The sequence below is a fragment of the Tinamus guttatus genome, unplaced genomic scaffold, assembly GCF_059628265.1.
Source record: "Tinamus guttatus ecotype Peru unplaced genomic scaffold, ASM5962826v1 Tinamus_guttatus_pri_ptg000503l, whole genome shotgun sequence".
NCBI lineage: Eukaryota > Metazoa > Chordata > Aves > Tinamiformes > Tinamidae > Tinamus > Tinamus guttatus.
The window spans coordinates 933,473-952,411 of record NW_028289037.1 but is presented as its reverse complement, the minus strand read 5'-3'; positions in this window follow the sequence as shown (position 1 = coordinate 952,411).

The following is an 18,939-nucleotide window of genomic DNA, read 5'->3' as shown; positions in this document are numbered from 1 at the left end:
CTCCAAAGGACCATGTGCATCTACTCTTACTGTGGAGCTCAAAAGAGAAAACATTGTCATGACCAAAACGGAGGCTGGACGTAATATCCGCACTTTTGTAAGTGTAATTAATCCTACTTTTTTACTTTAGTGCGCTTATTCATGCACATATGTTACATATGTTTTAGGAAAAAAATGGCTTAGTTAAAGCACCACCAACTCGTACTATTTTCCGTAGCATTTCCACCTGGCATTTATTCTTTCTGTCGTATGGCTCTCTGGGAAACAATCTTAGAAGAAACTGCAGGGATTTGGTATGTCAAGATTGGTACCTTTTCTTTTTCCGCTATATTTTTCACTAAAAGCTTTGTTCTATCAAACCACCTTATTACAACAACAAATGACTTCTGCTACTTTGCACTTTGAGAAATGTAAAGGGTGGAACCCCCGACCACCTCCATTTCCCCTTCCCTCCAAAACTGCCTTGGTGGATGTACAATATGTAGTTCAGTAGTGGACATGACTGACCACATAGCTCTGTTTAACTTTCTGCCTTCTCCATTTCATTTTTAGTGGGCTAGCAAAGCACTTACTTAAAATACATGGCCATCTGCTATTAACAGTTATAGAACTTTACACTATTTCTCAGATTAAACCTAACAGTAATACTTGTGCCACAGAATTTATGATTATCCATGATAGATACCCTCATCCTAGTAGTCACAGACTGCAATCCTGGAAATCTTGAGCTTGGCTATGTGTCCCATTTCAGCAATAAATCGATAAAAGGCTCTTGACTGAAATAATAGCAAACAGAAACAAAGTAACATTTTGCTGAAGAATAAGAAAGTTCTCTAGCACGTAAGTCAGTGCGGGTATGATCAGGCCACATAGGTGGGGAAGGCCATGAAACGTGTTGAATAAATGAGTCATAAATTCTTCACTAACTGATTCATCTCTTTCTGAAGAAATTTTAAAGAGGACACATACAGAACTGTCTGTGCTCTTCATGGAGGGCTGAAAATGGAAGAAGAAAAATAGATCCCACAAAGGAGAAGATTCAGGTTTTCAAAATTCATGTGGTGATCATGGATATGACTATTCCACTGAGCAGACCACGCCTTATTACAAAACAGACATTGGTTTTTGAGAAAGAATAATTGATGCGGAGTACCCTGCCTTAAAATGTTCTAAAATTCCAGATTCATGTTAAATAGAAAACTATCCACAACATTTAATGGTGATTGTTGTTGTTTTTAGAGGAGAGGATTGTTTTTCTATTTATTTTAAACACTTTCGCTAAGTCTGATCCTGCAAAATACAGCTTACAAAGTAGCCAAGGTATGGAAGCAAATATTTTCTGAAAAAACAGAAGTCTTAAATACTGGACTGCACCACAGTGTTACAGTGTTACTTTTCTGCACACTTTTAAAATTTATTTTGTATATTCAACCAGTGGCAAGCACTAGAAGTTATTGAGCAGGTGAATTTGATTTGTTCGGCCAAGTCTGCACAAACAATTTCAGTGAAGACCATACCAGAAAGGTAAGAGAAATTTCTTTTTTTTTCCCAAACTGAATGGTAAAAAAAAAAAAAATAGCCTACAGACCTAAATCACAAGTTCTATCTTGGGGCTGCATCCACGGAAGTAGCTACAATATATCAGCAAAATCCCATCAACCAACAAATAATCTGCTTCATAGCAGGCTGACGTAGGAACTTTCTCCGTTCTACTTTGCAGCGGAGCTGCTCGCAGCTCACACTCAGCACCCAAGGGGACAGGGAACTGCTGAGCGCTGCCGCAGCACCCGATGCTCCAACCACTGTGGCCTTGCTGTTCTGGCTGCAGGGGCAGAGTGGCATGGGAACGGCTCCCGTGGCTCCCGCGTTGGGATGCCGTGTTTGCACAGGGAAAACAAGGGGGAGGGCATCTCTGTGTCCCCTAAGCAAAGGGCCTCTAGCTTTGCTGTACAAGAGGGCTAAGCTCTCTGCTTTGTCCTCCTCTCTTTGCTCATGCACACAGAGCAGGGTTAGGTACACACGGCCGCGGAGGGCAACGCAGACAAGGAAGGGAAGTGAGCAGAACGCGTTTATCCCTCAGGGTCTTTGTTCTGAGAGGTCAAGCAGTCTTGGCACATTGTGCTACAAGTTGCCCGGGATGGTGTCAGGGACCCGTTCCGTCTTCACGAAGCATCCAGGAGCCCTTGTGGGAACAGTTTGCCCCTTGAAAGATAAATCCCCCCGCACATGCTGCTGTGTTAAAGTCACAGCCATGTTACCAAGAACAAAAATGTAACCCCACTTACTAGACCAGGTCCTCTTTTAGCCTAAATCTGCGCTGAGGAATCCCACAACAGCCTAAGCAGGCCCTCACCTGGGCGCCGGCTGGTGGCCTGAGAGCCGACCTCCCCTCCTCCAGCAACGGGATGTAAGACATCCCTAATCCTCAACACATCAGTCCTGGGCAACACCAGGCTTCCAACATACTGAGTCGCACTTAATGAAGCATACATACTGAATTTGCATCTTAGGTACTGCTTTTCCACCTTCTTGACCTGGCCTTGCTGATCACTCCAGAATCGAGAGGCCTCCCTTTCCTTAAAAAGGCACCTGAAAAGCAAAAAATTAAATGGCCAGAAAAAGACCTCATATTTTTTCAGACATAAACAATATTGCTTGATGCTTAGGTAGTAAAAATAATCAAGGGGTATGTCATACATGTTGTAAGATCTTAATATAAAAAAAAGGAATAAAGGAATTTGTGCACTATCTGGAATCATGACAGAGATGGGTTGTAATTCTTGAACTGTTTCCCACCATGGTGACTACTTCAACACAAAAATCATGCTTTTCCTTTCTCATCTATCCCTACTTACACTTTTAGGTTTTCATTTCATAGAATTAACATCTTTCAAAAACACAGACAGCTTATGTGAAAGATTACTTGATGATCATTAAGCTATTTCCTGTCAAATATATACGTAAAATAGCAGTCTCAAAGGGGTAAAATGTATTTGGTAAGCTTAATTGGAAGAGGTATCACAGAAACATACCTTGCATCCTTTAAATAAGCAATAAAAAATATTATTGGTTTATGCAAAACTATATAAGGAAGAATGCAAGACTTCCCTGACAGACCTGTCTGGCCAGGTCATTAGAATAATTCTGCTTTCATATCTCTGCCCTTCACTGGCAATCAGACTTTTTTATTATTATAATTTAAAATGCCCGATCTTGCAGATAAAAACTTGTCCCAGCATATTGACTTTAGATGTGAATCTCACAGCAGCAAGTTTATCTTAAGCAACTCTTCCAAGATTTTTACCGACTGTTTCTAACACAGTTCTTTGTATCTTAAAAGCTCCTGCAAGATTTTCTTTTCATAATGACACACACACAGTAACATACAATAAAACAAGGATGAATGGCAATCAGAGAGCAGGCACACAGAAAATAAAATTTATAGTAAAATATTTCTAATGCTTGTATTTCTTCAAAGAATCTTAGATCCTAGTTTACTTACTGAGAACATGTTCCTTTCTTGGATGGCTAAGAACCATATATATATATATATATGTATGAGATTGCCTTCCATTGGGATAGTACATAAGGATTACAGGATTACTGTCCATTGGGATAGTACTTTGGGATTGCAGAAGAGTAATTGCTGTGTTCTTCCAAAAGTTGTGTTGTTCTTACAAGATTTTCACTGAAGAAGAACCTGTATTGTTAAATCTGACTTATACCATAGTGGAGCACCTGTTGCGCAGTTTGAGAAGGATGTGGCCATGCTTCAGAGGCCAGGACTACTCAGGTCTTCCTCTACCCCAGTAGAAATATGGGTGCTCTTTGGGGTGAAAGGATGCATATTGCTTTAGTGAAAGTTTTCCCACCACACCTATATTTGTATAATAAACAGGGAGAACTAGAAGTCCAGTGCAAAGAGTATAATATCCATACCCGCAAGAGAAAGTCACTTTAAAGATGAGATTTCAGACCAATTTAGTTAAATCAGCACATTAATCTATAAAAAATACTTCTTTTAGTGTGCAAAACAGCAACATTTGCAGAGAAGTAACAGCTTCTTATGCAGGTCTGTAGATTAGTCTGATCAAAATGAATTAACCAACTCAATGTGTGATTTTAAGTGTAATTTTATCCTGAAGACAAGCCCACTTTCTTGGAGTGTTGCCCACACTTGTCACACTGGGAGTTTGTGTTCTCAGCAGACATAACATGTTTGATATTGCACAGTCTGTAGGACAAAGCCCTGGCAGTTTGTCACGGGTGGGCTCGACCTCGTCTGCTTGAGCCGGGTGTTTGAGGACTTGTGAGTCCAGCGGAGAGCTTCGCTCGTGGTCAACACGCACGGAGCGCTCCTCCATCTCCCAGGAAACGCTGCTCGGGGATTTGGGCACCCTGTGATGAAACGGTTGTTTTACCAGCCCTGTCCTTTGTTACACTTTCCTCTGTCCGATGTTTAGGAACCACCACCTTTTCTGCTGGTTTTCCCACCCCATTCTCGCTCATCGTTTCCCCTAGACCTTCAAGAAACGGTCCTGATGCCTCTTTCTCCCGAATGGGTTAGAAGTCCATTAGATTTATGAGTCAGCACTGCACAAATAAAGTAACTCAAAGATAGAGAGTAACAAGTCACCAACCCAACATATTCTCTGTCTGCACTTAACCCAAGCCCCCTTGCTCCTGTATTTGGTACTTTTGATACTGCTAGTAACACAACTGTTTGTTATTGTTTTTTCAAAATAGTTTTTTAACACAGAAAAAATATTTTTTTACACTTACTTTAAATGTAAGCATCTCATTTTACTTTAGTCCCACCCATAAGTTTAAGAAAAAAAAATGAGTCTTGATTTTTAAATACAGTAATTGCCTTCTGTGGTTATATCATGCTAATTACTGCTAAGAGACTGAAATGAGATTTCTTAATTTAGTTATTTGAATCCTATTCATATCCATGCCTGATAAACAATACATACAGAAAGAACATTAATTCTTTCCCTCAGGATCTAATATTACAATTAATTGGAAAAAAAAGGAGAACAAAAAAAAAGAAAAAGCTATTTCCAAATACTGTTGCAAAAAATCTATTATACTTATTTTCTCTGTTTATGAAACAGAACTCAGAATCATTACACAGAGAGTAAATTAAATACCTGAGCACTAAAGAACTAAACTAAAATTAAAATCAGGTAGCACTAAACTAAAAAATGAGTTTAAGAGAAAATACATTTAAAAAAAAGCTTACCATTTACCCTCCTAAAAATCAAGCTTTGAATTGTGTTTCTTCTAAAAATATATGGTATTGATCGAATAGGGCTCTGTACGGAACACAGTTCTGGTCTGCCCTATGCACTGGCACCTGCTAGAACCTTGTTCAAGAGGATCATGAAATCTGCTTTTTTTTCCCTCTTGGATGTAGTCTTTTTGGTCTTTTATAAGAAGCATTACGGATTTTCAAAGGAGTAGAAATTTCTCCACACTTTCTATTTCACTGCTCCACAAGAGTGAACCACTTGAGTGCCCTCTCATCTCTGATTCTTCCTGTGGATTCGCAATATAGCAGTAAAATGACCACGGCGCCTACAAATGGGGCAACCAGTTAATGGCTGACTTAGCAGAGAAACTCACAGGACTGCAGTGAGACTGTATTTTTTAAGTTAACATCAGTTTTTAATCCCCCGCCTCTACTAACAAATCACAAAATAACCCGTTACATCCAATATTCAGTCATGGGAAGGCGCACCCAACATTGTGGAAAAGCCTAGACAGTTAACTCCTGCAGACAAATCCATTCTAGTGCATGGAAAGCAGTTCCCGGGACTGTTTACCACAGGATAAGTCAACAGTCTCTAAAATGTTACAGTCATAAATTAGCCCTGCAGTTCCTCCAAGCAGCATCAGCTAAGCTCCTAATGACTACGGCTCCCTTCTCACCTCCCCTGGCCACTGAGGGTTTGGATTCAGCAAAGTGTTTTCTTTTCTATCGTTCAGGAAGACTAAAAGAGCAAGAAAAACTATTGGTTGTCTCTTTTACAACAGCCAGTGTGTCCCTATGGGTGCACAATGCAGACTTGGCCTCCTGCCGATTTTTTTTTTTCTTCAGAACATAATAGGCTGTAGTGCCTTCCATTAAACACCAAAGAAGTAAATCTTTGCCCACTGGTAAAAAGCAAGACTGTTGTTTGTCTGCTTGGAGCCTCATCAGAGCATATTCTGCAGTTCCCATGGAAACTCTCCCCAGTCAAGTTTGAGCGGAGCCATGCGCACAGCTGAAATGTCGATAATAACGATGGGAATTAAGTTTTTACAGGGGGAAATCTTAAGCCATTTTAAAATTTTGACTAGGCCATGGAAGGCAAATTATCCACTAGTTTCATTTTTACCAAACAAAAAGGTAGAAAGGAGTATTTCACCATGATGACTTTTAATTCATGAGATTTTTAAGAAAAAAAATGGAATAAAGAAGTTTATTTTCCCTGAACAGAGACCAGTATTATCAACAAAATATGAGTACATTATTAGATTGAAAACAGTCCAAAAATAGACAATGCTTGAGAGATTTGGTATCTAAATCTTATGGATAAAATTCTGTCACAGGCAGTATGTCTGTAGCCTTCTCTAAAAGAGTGAGACGATTTTATTGAACTTGTGCTATAAATGAATTTGACTGAGCAAGAATTACATATAGTAGCTGGAACTGGACCAGTATCCTCAACAAAAAATACAGAGGTAAGGAAATTCATTAAAGAAATCAGAAGTCTTCATTTAAATACAAAATTCCTGTAAAATGTATGAGCTCTTTTAAATTCTGATCCTTAATGAATAAAAAGCAGTACGTTCAATACTGACAGTATTTCATAAAAAAATCTTATGGTTAAAATTAAATCTAATTATCTTCTGTAGAAAAAAAATGTTCTACATATTTAACGCAAGCTGAATGATTGAAAGAATTGCTTATAATGATGAGTGATATTACAGACACCTGATTCTCAGATAAGGTACTTTAGAAATTATGATTAGTAATTGTTTTATATCTTCTTATAGATTTGGAAATAGAACAGGCAAAGAGATGGCAAAAGGAGTAAGGGCACTAACCTACTCTGTCATATTCTTTCTTCATTACTGTAGTTAGGGTAAGCCAGGTAAAACTACATTCAGCAGAGAGCTTAAACACTACATAATTGTATAGAAATTCCCAAATCATACCCAGGTCGTCTGTACGTGCTTTGTCCTGGAGGGAGCTCCCAGTTAAAACTACAAGTTTCATAAAAATTCTGTTTATGTGCAAATGGAAAATGAGGCACTGTGGCAGCTATGCCCCTTGCTCATTCAAAATGAGGATCCAAGACCCAAGGCTCACCGTGGACTCTGAGGAGCCAAACCCCTGAATTCACAGAATCATGGAATCATAGAAACATGGTTCGAAACGTTGTTTAAGACCATCAAGCCCAACCGCAAACCCATCAGCACCATGTCTGCTAAGCCATGTCCCTAAGAAACATGTTTCTTGAATACTGTCAAGCAAGTTGGAAATTGCTTATTATATTTTAAAAAATGCTGTAAAAATATAACATTTTGACTTCAGCATCAGAATTTTGTTCTATTTTTGTCAATGTAACTTCAGTCAAATCTACAAGATTTGACAAAATACTTTAAAGTAATTGCATTTTCTTGATGAAACTGTGAAGTTTCTTTCCAGATCTACTCACAAATAAAATCCATGAATGAAAATAAAAAGTAAAACACAAAGCAGACACAAAAATTAAACCAGAAGACAAGTAGTAACCACACAAAGAAAAGCTGGATTTGTGAAGACATGAGAATGAATTTAATTGGGAGAGGCAATGTCTATGTGCATTTTCCTGTCTTGAATGAAGACGTGTATCTATTCAGAATTGTACAGGATTTCAGAATGGCAGTAATTGCCATTTAAAGAACATAGATATAGACAAGGCCAGTGAAGTCCATAAGCCCACAAGCCTTAACAATTCAGTAAGATAAGCACAAAAATACTAAATAAGGGTTTTGATCATAACAGAGGCCACACACTGAAACACAAAGATAGCAGATACAGGGTTTCCTACCCTCCCCTTCCTCCAAGCACACAAATAAAATTTGGAAAGTTGCTTTTTTTTTTTTCCCCAGTTAATTTAAATAAACTGGGTTTTATATGTAGGGAAATAGGCTAGATGGACAAAAATATGTCCAGTTTTGGAGAACCCACAGGTTTCTAACATTCACTACTGTGAATAGCCTTACAGCTACCAAGCAGAGGCCCTAGTCTGGAAGCCGAAGGTTGCCATCTTTTGGAACAGCATGGGAAGTGTGTAGCTCCTGTGCAGGGCCATTTTACGAGGTCAGGAAACAGCAGGAGCTTAGTGAGAGAAAATCTGGGTCATACAAATAGCATGTACTGAAACAAGGAGCTTATTTCACAGTGTTTTAAATAGGAACAGCACCAGGCTTCAGAAGAAATTTCCACTCTCCTCAGAGCCGGTACTTACCCGATGTGGGGTCTGCTCAAGAACAATTCTACAGGCCAATGTGAAGGACCCCAAATCAAGCCCTGTCTTACACAAGTGTCCTGGTGCCTCCTTCGCAAAGGGGCCATGCTGAAAGGCTCTCCCTTTGCACTCTGCCCAGTCCTCTCCTGCGCTCACTTGAAGTCTCCCTCTGACCTTGGAGGGCAGCCGACCCAGCGCTTACGCAGGAGCCTCCCACCTTCCTCCCACTGCAGGCTGTCACCCTTGCTCCCTTCCCGATCCATCCCAGCCTGCTTGCCAGCTTCTCCCAGCTGCACAGCTTCTCAAAGGTGTCATCGTTGCTTCCCTCCCTCTGCCCCATCCCAACAAGATGCAGCAGACAGGACAAGAGGCAGTCCGTTTTCTTCTACCCTCCTGGAACGTAGATGCCTCCTATATAACTTAGTTGTTTTCCAGAATCATTGTGAGATTCAATTCTGCTTCTTGACTTCAACAAGTGTTGTCTTTGATACTACTGTGATTGTCATTTGAAGGTATTACACAAAAGCCATATGCACCACCCTGCCGACGAGATTATCTGTATAATGCAACTTTTTTTCCAAATAACTTCTCATGATGGGTATACCTGGCACAGGGTATCTGAGAAAAATTGACTAAAATATGAGGCCAGTACCACCCACATATCACTATTTGGTAGTTCAATAGGTTTATCTGGCTTCCATCAGACCAGACTTGGTAAGAAGCTGGCAAAGAAGGCCAGCAGCATCCTCGGCTGCACTAGAAGATCACTGCCAGCAGGTCACATCTGGAGTGCCAGCACCAGAGAGACATGGACATACTGGAATGAGTCCAAGGAAGGGCCAAAAAGATTAAGGGAGAGGAGCATCTCTCATACAAGGAGAGGCTGAGAGAGCTGGCACTGGTCACTCTGGAAAAGGAGGAATCTTACACATGGGCAGGGCAGGAAAGAAGAGGCAGATTCATTTCACTGTGGACCAGTGGCAGGATGAGACAAAAGGCATAAACTGAAATGGAGGAAATCTCATTCAAACATAAAAACCTTTTGTATCTGTGCATGTTGGAGATCTGTCACACACTGGAACAGGTTGGCCCAGAGAGGTGGTGGAATCTCCATTACTGGAGACACTCAACACCCAACTAAGACATTTGACACACACTGAGCAACCTGCTCCAGCTGACCAGGCTTCAGCAGATGGTTTGGACTACATGATCTCCAGAGATCCCTTCCAATTCAACTATTCTCTAATTCTATGTAATAAGTTATGTTATTTGCTTATTTCCATAACATAAAACTCCACTTACATTTTCCAGCTAGAGAAGGCCAAGAAATATTTTTATTATAAAGAATGAACTTGCATAATGCTTCATGTTTATTTTTATGAAAAAAAGTTCACATTAAGCGCACAAAATAATTTTTGTTAGCATTCACACAAAGATTATCAATTTTTAATATAATTTGACTGATTTGATTAAAATTGAGATTAAAAGTCTCCCTCAGAGTCTTCAGCAACAATTCCAAGAAAAAAAAAATCAGAGCTTTAAGTAATCAGCTACCCAATAGACATAATACATTTTCTAAACTGTAAACAGAAAGAGCGCTTTTGAATAAGGACTCTTCTAATTTACTAAAAATAATACAAAGCTAGAGATAAATTAATTATCCAGCAACCTCTGAATCATGAGAGGGGATCTAATCAGCGTATATAAGTACCTCAAGGGAGGCAGTGAGGAGGATGGTGCTGGCCTCTTTTCAGTGGTGGTCACTGACAGAACTAGAGGAAACCGAAGCATCAAAAGTTTCACGGGAACTTAAGGAAAATTTTCTGAACAGTGAGGGTGACAGAGCCCTGGAACAGGCTGCCCAGAGAGGTTGTGGAGTCTCCTTCTCTGGAGATCTTCCAAACCCACTTGGACGCAGTCCTGTGCCACGTGCTCTAGGTGACCCTGCGTGTGCAGGGGGGTTGGACTAGATGACCTCTAGAGGTCCCTTCCAATCTTAACGATTCTATGATTCTACCTAGAGTTCCTATATACTACAGGAATAGCAAACAGAAATAAAACTGACCCACTGATGTAAAATGGAGACATTATATAACCTAGTACTTATATTTTTAGATACTTGCTCAAAAACCTTATCATAATGGAAAATATTGAATTTACTTAACTGTAGCAAGTTACTGCTTGAAGCCACATGATTGGCACATTCACCCAGGCTCACTTATGCTAAGAGACCCAGCTGCCTGGTATGGACGGCTTCACTGATTAGAAAAAGAGCCTACACACCTATCATTTGGCTGGTTACTATTATGCAAACAAAACAAACAAACAAACAAAAAAACAAACCGAAACAAACAAGAAAAACCACCATCTTTTAACTACATGTTTCTACATATTCATCAGTAAGCATCTTCCTTTGAAAATTTTGTTTTAGATGGATGGGGCAAAATCCCACAAGATTTTTCCTTTTTTTTCCCCAAGAATGTCTCCCACAAAAAGGAAAAAAAAGGGGGGGCGGGGATTTAGTCAGAAGATCGTACTTTACTACTTGCAAAATGTACTGGCATTTTTTCTGGTCTTGGTGAAAGATGGGATTAAACTATAGTTCGCATCCATTTGCGGTGCACTGACCCTGCTTTACAAACAGCTGTTTTCCTCACCAAGGACTAAAAAGCCACTACGAAACACAGAAACAAACCCACTCAACTGAGCTGTTCAAGTTTCAGATAAAAATACTTATTATCTGGCTTAGGTATTCCTAAAAACATTTTAAGTACTTAGTAACTTAGATCACCATAATCCATAATTCTGTAAAGGATTCAGAAAGCACTGCTAGAGTAACTCCAGTAGTTCTGGTAAGCAAGTGCTCTTGCAGATGGTCATTTATATTTGGGTGAGAAAACAAGAGTGTTAGAAGAAACACTAGACTCGAAGAGTCCCATATTAACTATTTATTCACCCAAGCAATTCTTCTCTTGCTTTTCTATTAGAACTTGTTACACAACAGCAGTGACAAAAAACCTTTTTTCTTTTTTCCAACAAGCACATCCAAGTTGTGCAGTGTCCTACCCAGTTTGCAGCTCATACTGAGCAGAGGAGATTTAGAGGGAGAACTTTGTGCCTGTGTTGTGCAAGTCAGCCATGCAGAAGGCAAACAAGCGTTCACTATTCTTTGGGAAACAGAAGCAGCTGTGAGGATTGCCAAGAAGGGCTCACTCACCCACTTAATGATGTGCAAAACTTTGGTCAAGGGCTGGAAATACTTTGACCTGCATTTGAATTTCAGTAGGCGCAGTGCAGAACCCACTTTATATTGAACTATAATGGCTGCATCCAGAGCCGCCCGAAGTAAACAATAGGAGGTTGTTTACGAAAATACAACCATAACACTAACAGACATTCAGACTTCTTCAGTATTTTTAGATAGGCAGAGAAGGAGGGGGAAAGCAGAATTTAGGTTCCATTTTGACAGCTTTACCTCATCTCTAATCATGGTTTTACTCGCAGAATAATCTCTGTGATCCTAACATGTACGTAGCTGCAAAAGAACACAACTCTTTATACATAAATGTGAGGGGTGGGGGGAATCAGGCTTTCAAAGATAAGTACAATTTCACTATTTAGTGACAGTTTAAAATCAAGGATAATTTCACTGGCAGCACACTCATCAACAGTATTCTAAAAAGAAAATCATTTGGGGATATAGTTTAATATTCTTCTTCTTGACAGTGTTAACTCATAACACCAAAGCTTTGCTAGATTGGTTCAAGAAGGGTTCACGTTACTGACATTCAAAAGGAGCTGATGATACAAAGTTTTCCATCTCTGGCAAAAATAATTAAATATTCTCATTAAGCTGGCTAGCTGCGCGGTCATTTTTGTTTCTTTAGTAATTTTAGAAGTTTGTGAATCAGTGGAATTTTTTAGAACAAGAATACACTGTATTCCACAGTGAATACACTGTGAATACTCCTGTGGCGGTATTTAAATATTTAGGATAAACCTCACTCATACTGTGGCTGTCACACTATTAACACTTAAATTCAGCTGTTCATTAACTGAACAGTAATTTAAGGGAGTTCTTACTAAAAGTTAAGGGTCTGTCTTGTCATACTTATGCAAATTTGTTATACTTTCTACTTTTACAAGAACCTTCCTTTTTTTGCATGATTACTAAAGGATCTTTGTGCCTAGCTTTAAGATGTATACAAGGGAGAAAAGTGCAGAAATAGCAATTAAGGGCCCTAATTTGCTATGCCACTCCTACTTAAATATCAGGATCTTCCATCTGGCAATTCCAAAAGGAGTATTTACATTTGTTCAACTAAACTTACCACCTTTACCACCTATTTATAACCTCCCAGCAGTTGTCCTTCTTCCAAAACACCTTTCTGTGCTTTTACAGCTCCAACATCATCCTGTTCGTCAGAACAGAAAATCAATCGTTTTCTAGTCATTCTTGCCTCCTACCATACTGAATATTTCATCAAGTCCTCTTGACTCCTCCTTTACAATATGCTCTTGAAAAATAACTAAATCCTTTCTCTCATTCCCTGCGGCTGAAACCTTTGTCTGAGTTCTGATCATGTCTCCTCTGATTTGCCCTTATTGGTACCTCATCCTTGATTTTCCTAATACCTATCTGATAGTCCCACAGCTGCTACAAAATATTTCTGTAAAAGGAATCCCTCTTACAAGCTATGAATCACCTCACTAGCTTCCTCCATTCTGACAACTAAATATTATTTCCAATTCTGCTTCTACTATTCTTTCTGGTATTTCTGATATTTTCTTTTCAGTTCCATATTCAGCTGTATTGCCACTTCCAGTCTGACCTCACTCTGGCAATGGTTTTCCTTTCCATGAGGTAAAGGCCACTTCCAATCCCTTTGCAGAAAATCTCAGAGGATCACAGAATGGTTGAGGTTGGAAGGGACCTCTAGGCATCATCTAGTCCAACCCCCCTGCTCCAGCAGGACATCTAGAGCACAGGGCATAGGGTGGCATCCAGGCGGGTTAGGAAGGTCTCCAGAGAAGGAGACTCCACAGCCTCTCTGGGCAGGGCTCTGTCACCCTCACAGGAAAGTTGTTCTTCCTCATATGGAGATGGAACTTCCTGTGTTTCAACTTGTACCCATTACTCCTTGTCCTGTCACTGGCCACCACCGAGAAGAGTTTGGCCCCATCCTCCCTACATTCTCCCCTCAGGTATCTGCACATACTGATCAGATCTCCTCTCAACCTTCTCTTCTCCAGGCTAAACAGGCCCAGCTAGTATAGTGTTTCCTCCCCTTAATCATCTCCACTGTCTCCTTCCCAAAATACACTGCTACTACATATATGGTTATTCTGTGTGCATATTTCTATGAATATTCTTTGCCCAAATGCTTTTTTCTTTTTCCCTGAGTACTTCAGAGAGAAGCAGCAAGCACTGCAGCACACAGCTTTCTGTGCAGTCAGTGTGACACACTCACATTAGAACTTCACAGAGAATTAAATACTGTAATTTCTAGGTTAATGCAGCTGATCTGCTACACAAAAGTCCTCCTACACAATAAGCTCTTTCATGTTGAGATTTTGCCTTTGTTCTGACACTATGCTGAGAACATATATGTCTTTAGTTTGCGTAATAGAGGACATTTATTTCTTGTAAAAGCAAAATAACTGCCTTTCCTTTCCTTACCAAAAAAAAAAAGTATTAACTTCATTTCCTCCCCTCCAAAGAAGATAATCAACAAATGCCTAATTGAACCAAATGATTTGACTTGCTAGCTTGCCTGGTCACAATAATTTTAAAATTCTGGGGACAGTACATGCTTAGATTTCAACTCTATAGGGAGAAGAATTGAAGTTGCTCTTCAGAAAAAACTATTTGAACTGGTTCTTCTTGTATCCTAAACAAGTTTGTGGTTTTCCCAACAAATGCTCAAAAATACTATGTAGATGACACTGCTCCAAAAAAATCCTTTGGCCAAAATAGCTGAGTAGGATCCAACAACACTGAAGAACAAGGAGGGCAGGGGTGTTTGCCTGCACTGTGGCAAAGAAACAGCTAGTGTACAAAATCACTTACGGCGGCTGGAACCATAGTTTAAAATACTTCAATATTTTAAATAGCTGAAGTTTAAAATACTTCGGTTCTATTCCCTGTGTGGTACCTTACAACACAGTGCAGCTTTGTGCAAGTCACATCATTGCTTATCTCTCTAAGTCTTCATATACTGCATACACTTTTGCACAGGTTTTAACATACACGGTTATGACAAAAAGTAGCAAACTCCTGGGTTTTACAGAAATTACTTATCTACTTCAAATTATCCACTTTTTTTAGCAATTGTGTTTTTACAATTCCATTTACTAACTTGGAAAGTGCAAGAAAAAAGAACCATTTTCCAATCACTGCTTTCCTTGCAGTCTAGGTTGTGTACAGCTCATGATTTTATTCACAAAGTTACCTGTTCACTGGATAAAATCTTTTAGCAAAAAGTTAAACAGAACTGTCACCTTCAGTATGGTAAATAAATACACAGCTGCTTTTCATCTTGGCTTCTGATACTCTGCTAAACGTGGAAATAATTACAGGCTAGAGCTCTCATTTTATTTTCCATTTGTCTGCCCTCCTCTGCAACCCCACCCCACAAAAATGTAGCGAGGGCGCAGCACCAACAACATTCCTTTGCCTAAAAGAAAGTACTGAGAGACAATTACATTTGAAAGAGTAGCAACATACACAAGGTGCTTCACACTTCCTCTTACTTTGTTTGCTTCCTCACACCATCCAGGACCGAACTGCAAAGACTCTCCTCATTTGCTCTTCAGACCCAAATTATTACACAGAATCACAGAATGGTTGATGCTGGAAGGGACCTCTAGAGATCATCTAGTCCAACCCCCCTGCTCCAGCAGGGACACCCAGAGCACAGGGCGGGTTTGGAAGATCTCCAGAGAAGGAGACTCCGCAGCCTCTCTGGGCACCCTGTTCCAGGGCTCTGTCACCCTCACAGGAAAGAAGTTCTTCCTCATATGGAGATGGAACTTCCTGTGTTTCAACTTGTACCCATTACCCCTCATCCTGTCACTGGCCACCACCGAGAAGTTTGGCCCCATCCTCCCTACATTCACCCCTCAGGTACTTGTATGTGTTGATCAGATTTGCTCTCAGTCTTCTCTAGGCTTAGCAGGCCCATCTTGCTTAGCCTTTCCTCATTCTTTCATTGATTTACCCAAATTCTAATAAAAAATTAATTTTCTATCCTTGACCAAGCTCTACAATCTCTCTTTTTTTTTGCCTTGTAATCTTCACTTTTCCCAAAAATCATAGGCTACAAAGGACTTAAGTTTCCTGTCGAGTGACCATGTACATTCACAAGCACATACACAAGGGGGATGTATTAAAGAAAGGATTAAAAATACACAAGCGTCAAGCTAGGCCTCCAAACTTGGGCCGTACCCCTTCTGGCCATCATTCTAGGTGCAAGCCCCCTCCTCCCACCCCAAGCTACACTGTCCTACACAAACAAGGCTGCCCTGAGCTTGCTTAATGGAAGGGAATACATTTACAGAAGTGTTGCTTTTGTATATAAGTTTAAAAGCTAAATTTTATAATATAGTCAGTTCCCCCACCCACTTTTCTCTTCTGGGTAAGCACTCCGGCCTGCTTTCGACTGGTATACACTGGTTCTGTCAGGTATTCTCACACACCTGTAATCCTCATACCCATGCTAGATAGCAATAAACTTCGGTCTCACCTCAGGAGTTCTGCCCTTCAGTTCCTGAAGTGTTAAAGGCTACAATTTAACCAAAATAACATATATATGCAATATTTGGTTTCCTTTACAATCTATCTAGAAGGCCTATGGAGTCATATATGACTTTTAAGGAAATACTTAGCTTTTCTCAGTGTCTTGAAATAAACAGCTACCTGTCACCCAGCAGAGACTGACGGATACTGCCATTTGATGAAGAATTACTCTATTATTTGGGTATTCACTAAGTCAGACTATTTCCAGTAAACATTAAAGGAATTTTTACTCTTAACTAGGCAGACAAAAACAGTTCAGAGGAAGCTACTGCCTTTTAAACATGAGCATGAAATACAAGCTCCCCAGAGAGTTCTCACTGCAGATCTTCTGGGCACCTTCAGTGCCTGACAGTCTTCATTTGTAAAGATGAAAACTCTTAACATCCCTGATGCTGCCCTTTTAGTTTGAACAGTACCCCAATTGGCACCCCACACCGAGCCACCCCAATTGGCTCCACAGAGCCACGCAGACACACCGAAAAGCATCTGCCTGTTGTATTGCTTGTCATAATCTTGCAGCAATGGCCTGCTTGCTGCAGACGTGGGCTAGAAGGTCAGAGCTGGCCTGAACCCACTAAATGTCTCTCTGCTTCCCAAGGAGGCAGCACTAACAGTGACAAACCCAAGAGGTCCAGTCTAGGCTCTGAGGAACTGATGTCTGTAGGTCTGGTTACCTCTAAGACAAGAGGTGGGAGGCCAGGGGAAAATAAGCTTCTAAACACAGCCTAGAGGCAGCAGTCAACCATGGATTGGGCAGGCTGGTGGGGGTGCCAAAGTATGGTCTGGCAACATGGTGCATCACAATAAAGCAGCTCCTGGTTCTCTCCTTCGCCGTTTTGATTTTTGCTTTTGCCAGTTCAAATGTCATCTGAGAAGCTCCTGCAGCACAGGGAGAGAGAAGCATCCTGAATCAAGTTCTGAGTACGATACAGTAACCCCAGTGAAGACCACAACACCACTAGGTCTATGCAGACCTGTAACACCAAAGCCATGATGCGTATGCAGACCGGCCAGCAAGGTCCAGCCCAGAGCCCACGTTCGGGCAGTGCTGCCAGCGCTGGCTCTGACCTCAACCAGTTGCGCAAAAGCCAAACTGGAACTCGGGAAAGCCGCTAGAATTCATCACATTGTAGAAAGTAGATAGAATAGACTAAATTTTCTAGCACTATGTTGATCTCCCACCACTGGCCAGAATTACTGTATCACAGAGCAGAAGAACACCCTGACAAAAGCAGAGAGGCTCCTTTGAAATAAGAACAGAGTATTGGCAAGAAACAGCATGAAGGATTGCACATGGGGAAACAAAGAAGTCCAAATTGTTCTGTGTTTTTTGCAAAACGTTTTATAGAAAAGCAAAAGCATTTCTGAGGAAACTTGTAGAGACAGTACACTTACAGAAATATAATAATATAGTCTGGCACAATTAAAAAAGGAAGGAATAGGCTAGGCAGGAGGCCATAATTACAAACTGAAGTATTACCGTCACATTTTTTGATTTAAAATTTGATGCATAAATTAAGTTTGTGTTATTAAAGATTATCTAAGGGTAAAAATTCTAATCAGATGGCAGAGCAAGATACGCATGTGCTGAAAAAGATTTAAACCAGCTCTTCAAAACGACTCATACTTGCTCCAGGAAATGGTGGTCCTATTCTCGAGTCAAAAACATGTAAAATATTCAGAATGACAACCGAAAGAATCGATAATATTAACCTAAGAAGCTTTATATTCACTGTCTGTATTTGATTTAGAAACTATTTAGTATGTGCATGCAGAGGGAAATGGCACAGTTCAGGTTTTTTGTTGTGTAGGAACAACATTTTTGAACAATGAAACTCAATCTCTTTAAAATCCAGATTTGCTCGACAGCACAAAGACTATGGTAATGGCAGAACACAGACCACAAATTTACTTAAAAATCTGCAGTAATGCCGTGCTTAAGATCATTTCCTTGCAAATTGCTTCAAATCAAAATGCATCTTGGGTCTAATGCAAAATAGTATCAAAACGCTTTAAAGAATGCTTATAAAAACCTGAGAAATCCATAATTTATCCCATTTGGCAATACTATATGTATGACAAGACCTGTGACTGTCATCTACTAATGTTGTTTAGTGCTCAAATTTTATTAACCTGATGATGATGTAAGGATTCACGATAAACTGCTTTTGACATCAAAAAAAAAGAAAGATAATGCATTAAAATATGGGTTCACATTATCCAAAACTTTTACACAAACATGAAGGCAAAACACAGGAGGCTGCCAGAAAGCTGTAGGTTATTTCCATGTGATAATCACATGAGCAAGCCTAGAAGGGACTCAGAAAACACCTTCCTTCTCCTATTGCAGAAGACTGTGAAAAAATGCACTGAGTCCTTCAGATGCTGAAGCACAGCATGCCTCCAACACCTGTGAAAAGGACTACATCTCCAAATCTGGCTATTAAGAAAGGTTTTAGCTTTGCTAAATTTCCAGCCCTGCACAAAGCCATTCTGAATGAGCAAGACTTCCAGACCTCCTCCATTTCCCTATTTCCTTTTCTAATAACAGGCCAAAGATGCTAGCATGTCCCACTTACCATGGCCCTCCCTTCATTCAACACATTAAAGCCCTATTTGTAGCGTACTGCAATACCT